This window comes from Microtus pennsylvanicus, chromosome 10 (assembly GCF_037038515.1).
Source record: "Microtus pennsylvanicus isolate mMicPen1 chromosome 10, mMicPen1.hap1, whole genome shotgun sequence".
Taxonomy (NCBI): domain Eukaryota; kingdom Metazoa; phylum Chordata; class Mammalia; order Rodentia; family Cricetidae; genus Microtus; species Microtus pennsylvanicus.
Window position 1 is genome coordinate 90,784,486 of NC_134588.1, and position 5,000 is coordinate 90,789,485.

The 5,000-nt window shown below is 55.5% G+C and overlaps 2 non-coding genes across 2 annotated transcripts; both read right to left on the minus strand.

The window, feature by feature from the left end:
- Positions 1 to 3,827: 3,827 nt before the first annotated feature.
- Trnae-cuc (transfer RNA glutamic acid (anticodon CUC)) lies at positions 3,828 to 3,899 on the minus strand. Its single transcript has one exon. It is a non-coding gene; the product is annotated as a tRNA-Glu (tRNA).
- A 463-nt stretch (positions 3,900 to 4,362) lies between these two features.
- Trnag-ucc (transfer RNA glycine (anticodon UCC)) lies at positions 4,363 to 4,434 on the minus strand. Its single transcript has one exon. It is a non-coding gene; the product is annotated as a tRNA-Gly (tRNA).
- Positions 4,435 to 5,000: the final 566 nt, after the last annotated feature.

Consider the following 5,000-nt stretch of genomic DNA (forward strand, 5'->3'; position numbering starts at 1 on the left):
AAGACAATACCCTACATGTTGGAATAAAGACCCATCATCTTTTTTTTTTTTTTTTGGTTTTTTCGAGACAGGGTTTCTCTGTAGCTTTGGAGCCTGTCCTGGAACTCCCTTTGTAGACCAAGCTGGCCTCGAACTCACAGAGATCCACCTGCCTCTGCCTCCCGAGTGCTAGGATTACAGGCGTGCGCCTCCACCGCCCGGCTGACCCATCATCTTTTGACAACCAAGCAAAATGTATCAAATGGAAAAAGAAAGCATATTTGACAAACGGTGCTGGCATAACTGGATATCAACATGTACAAAAATGAAGATAGACCCCTATCTATCACCATGCACAAAACTCAAGTCCAAATCGATCAAAGACCTCAACATGAAGCTGGCCACACTGAACCTTATAGAAAAGAAAGTGCGAAGTACGCTTGAACGCTTTGGCACAGGGAACCACTTCCTAAATAGAAGCCCAGCTGCACAGACCCTGAGAGAAACAATTAATAAATGGGACCTCCTGAAACGGAAAACCTTCTGTAAAGCAAGGGACACGATCAACAAGACAAAATGACAGCCTACAGAATGAGAAAAGATCTTCACTAACCTCACATCAGACAGAGGTCTGACCTCCAAAATATACAAAGGACTCAAGAAAATGGACACCAAAACAACATATAATCCAAAAAAAAAAAGGAGTAAAGACATAAACAGAGAACTCTCAACAGAGGAATCTAAAATGGCTCAAAAACACTTAAGGAAATGCTCAACATCCTTAGTCAGCAGACAAACGCGAATCAAAACAACTCTGAGTTTCCATCTTACACCTGAAAGAATGGCTAAGATCAAAAACACTGATGACAACTTATGCTGGAGAGGTTGTGGGGAAAAGAGAACACTTGTGCATTGCTGGTGGGAATGAAAGCTCGTGGCTACAACGCTTTGGATGTCACTGTGGCGATTTCTAAGAAAATTAGGAAACAACCTTCCACAAGACCTAGTAATACCACTTTTGGGTATACTCCAATCCAGAAGATGCTCAATCGTGCCACAAGGACATGTGCTCAACTATGTTCATAGCAGCTTTGTTTGTCATAGCCAGAACCTGGACACAACCTAAATGCCCCTCGACCAAAAAATGGGTAAGGAAAATGTGGTACATTTACACAATGGAGTACTACACAGCAGAAAGAAAGAAAGAAAACCCGACAGCTTGAATTTTGCAGGAAAATGGATGGAGCTAGAAAACGTTATTTAGAGTGAGGTAACCCAGACACAGAAAGACGATTATCACATGTATTCACTCATAGGTGGTTTTTAAACATAAAGCAAAGAAAGCCAGCCTACAAACCACAATCCCAGAGACCTTAGACCACAATGAGGACACTAAGAGAGAGTAACATAGATCTAATCTATATGGGAAGTAGAAGGTAAAAAAAGGCAAGATCTCCTGGGTAAATTGGGACCATGGGGACCTTGGGGGAAGGTTGGAGGAGGGAAGGGAGAGGCAGGGAGGAGAGCAGAGAAAAATGTAGAGCACACTGAATATCAATTTTAAAAAAGGGGGAAAAAAAGACTACTCATCATCTCATGGAGGCATCTGCTCAACTGAGAGTCTCTCTTCCCGGATGAGTGCAGGGTTTTGTCAAGTTCTCCAGAAACAAGCAGCACGGTTGACCCTGCTCCAACGCGGCACAGAAGCCGGCGTTTGTTGAACCATAACCATTCCTTTCTTGTTCATCCCCAAGAGCTCCTTTTAATCCCGAAAGCATGGGATCTGCTCTGTCCCAGCAATACCCCACTCCTCGTACCGATTTCAGTCTGAGTCAGGCTTGGGATTGTTGCCATCAAACACCACGACCAAAAGCAGCTTGGGCGGAGAAGTGTTGGTTTCTTGGGCTCCTAAGTCCCTCACAGAGGGCAGCCCCGGTAGGAAAGCAGAGGCAGGACCTGATGCGGTAGGTAGCTGTCCGTGGGGGAGGTGCTCACACCTGGCTTGCTCAGCCTGCTGCCTACACCTCAGGACCACGTGCCCAAGGATGGCACGCCCCTGGCCACAACCACCCCAGCTCTGCCCCCGCACCCCAACCACCATCCCTACCGGTAGCCTGTCTGCTGTCTGTCCCACAGCAATCATTCGATCGTTCACCGCAGGCACGTGCTAGAGAGACCTTTTCTCCAAGCAGAGTCCCTCTTCCCAGCCAGAAGGGCCAAGCTGAGGAGAACCCAGGGAGCACAGAGGCAAGCGTGGATCCTTGCCTTTGGCAGGCGACGGCCCCATTCGGACACCTGCCAGCGTAGGCTTCTCCGTTGTCTTTTTTCCCATGACCGTCTCATGGGAGCCACACAAGTGGCCCAGCAACTTGCTGGACCGACTCTTCCCAGATCCAGCTCGACACGGGTGTCTTTCCGTGTCCTCTGTTGGGAAGGTTTCCGGGGGGACTGGGTTGAGGTCGGGTGGGGAAAAGGCGTGTCTGACCCTCACACACACACACACGGGTGGGCACAGACTATGCCTCCCATCGAAGCGGAGCTGAACCCAGCGGTAAGCACACCACCATCTGTCTTCGTGCCCCGGACCTGTTGACAGGGTCACGACCGAGGGGACCCACCCGGCAACGGACCCAAAACCTAGGTGGGAAGAGGTTCCGCTCCAACATCCCGACTCACACAGGCACCTGCACCGCTTGCCCGCGCACACAAGGAGCCGCAGAAACAGCGGCCTTAAAACAGCCAGGCTTGGCCTCAGCTCTCCCCTCCCCCCCCCCAGCCGCTCTGAGGGCTTTCGAGGAAATCGCGCCTTGGGTCGGGCACTGTCCGCCCTGCGGCGATGCGGAAGCTTAGTAACCACACCAGGTGCTTTGCGCATTCGCCCTGCCTGCTAAAAGCACGGATTCAACACCACCCCACAGAGCACCCCCACCCACGGACGGACACGCGCTCTCCTCCCGATCCCATACCAACACTGCCACCATAAACGATCACTTAGAGACCCTGCAGTTTTGCAAGATACGCATGCATGCATATATAAATACATACATACATACATACGTATATACATGCCTACGCTCACACACATACACACAGAGAAGGACAGAAATAGACAAACAGAGAGACAGACATATTTGCACAAGCACACACACACACACTGTAGACTGGAACGAATCACTGCATTTGCTCAGTTGTGAAGAGCAGAGGAAAGGTTCCAGGGAGCGTGTGATGCATGCAGGTGTGGCAGGTAGGGCAAGCAAGACTGTTTCTTGGAGACCTAAGAGCAGGCGATAGAGTGAGGTGGAGACGCAGTGGGCTCCATGAGTGGGTCGGAAGCTTGCGCGGGAGCGCTGCGTGTCAGGTGTTTGTGTGTCGTCGGTGTGACAGTGGCGGTGTGTAGGCTGGGTGTGTCGGGCCGCAACAGGGCTTAGCTGGACAGGCCCTGAGGATTTGGTGTGTGCAGGAAAAGATGGTGGGCGTGAGTGGGAATCAAAGAAAGGGCTGGTGAGTGTGTGTGTAGGGAGCGCCGGTGAGGCTGCAGGCTGTTGGATTGCGAGTGAGGGTGTAGGTACGTACTAGTGGAGCGGAGCAGCAGTGTCTGGCGGCAACGCTGTTGGGCAAAAGGTAAGAGAGGTGATGTGGGGGTAGTGCCCACCCCAAGTGCTGGGAGGGGCAGGACAGGTGTCAAGATGGGGGGTGAGGTGGCAAGGTGTCCGGAGGCAAAGATGTCGCGGCGACGCCGTTGGGTAAAAAGCAAGAAAGGTGTAGTGGGGGTAGTGGGGCCCCCATTGCAGGGGAGGGCCGGAAAGGTGTCAAGAAAGGGGCGAGTTACAGAGAGGAAGAAGAGAAGCTTCCCTGACCGGGAATCGAACCCGGGCCGCGGCGGTGAGAGCGCCGAATCCTAACCACTAGACCACCAGGGAGCGACGGCCAGACTTCGACGGTGCGCGCCTCTCGCGGGCAGCCAGACTCTCAGCCAGTCTGCCAACCTGACAACCAGCCGCTCGCCCCAGCCGGCCGCCCGGCAATACGCGGCTGGCATTGGGCGCCCATTCGATCGATCGGCGCCTGCCCGTGCCCCCTGGCCCTGCCCGTCCCCTCCCTGCCATGCCCGCTGCCCGCTGCCCGCTGCCCGCTGCCCGCCCCCCGCTGCCAGCTGCCCGCTGCCCTCTGTCGCTTCTCCGGCAAGCCGGGCGCCAATTCCCGGTAAAACGCCTCGCCCTGGCCCTTCTCCTCCGGCTCGCCACCCTCTCAAAAGGTCTAGAACCTCCTTCCATTGTGTGGTCATTCGGCCCGCCGCGGCGCAGTGCAGTCTCGGGACAGGCGGAGAGGCGCCGGAGGACAGGGCCACTGTCGGCCCTGAACCTTGGCAAAAGGCGGGTCCTGTGCGTTGGCCGGGAATCGAACCCGGGTCAACTGCTTGGAAGGCAGCTATGCTCACCACTATACCACCAACGCCACACCGACACGGCGCCGCACACACACACGACGCCGGGGACTGCCACCAGCCAGCGGACACAGACGATGTCGCGGTCGCCTACCTGGTCTTCCCATCCTGCCCCAACCTTAAAGTCAAAGCCAAAGCCGACACCGACACCGACACCGACACCGACACCGACACCCACGCCAACCACAACCGGGCCTCCGCCGCCGAGCAAGCGTTGTTCCTCAGCGTCCCATGCCACCCGCGCTTCCCGCACGCACATGCCTGTGCTGCGCGGCACTCTCGCCTCCTGACTGCAGCAACCGGGCCAGGGCAGCTCACGCAACGAGGGCCACAGGAGCCAGGGAGCAGCCGGGACAGCACCGAGCGGGCACGTCACCACCCAGAGCCGCCTGGCACAGCGGTGGCTCAGGCACCGAGGGTCGCACGCCGCCGGCTCTGACACACGCCCGGCCGCCTCGTCGGGGTGTGTGTGTGTGTGTGTGTGTGTGTGTGTAAGTCGAGTTCCCAGGTGTCAGAGCCCTTGGCCAGGCGCCAGGTTAGGGACCCGACGGCCGGGAGGCATGTGGGCCCGCCTGGC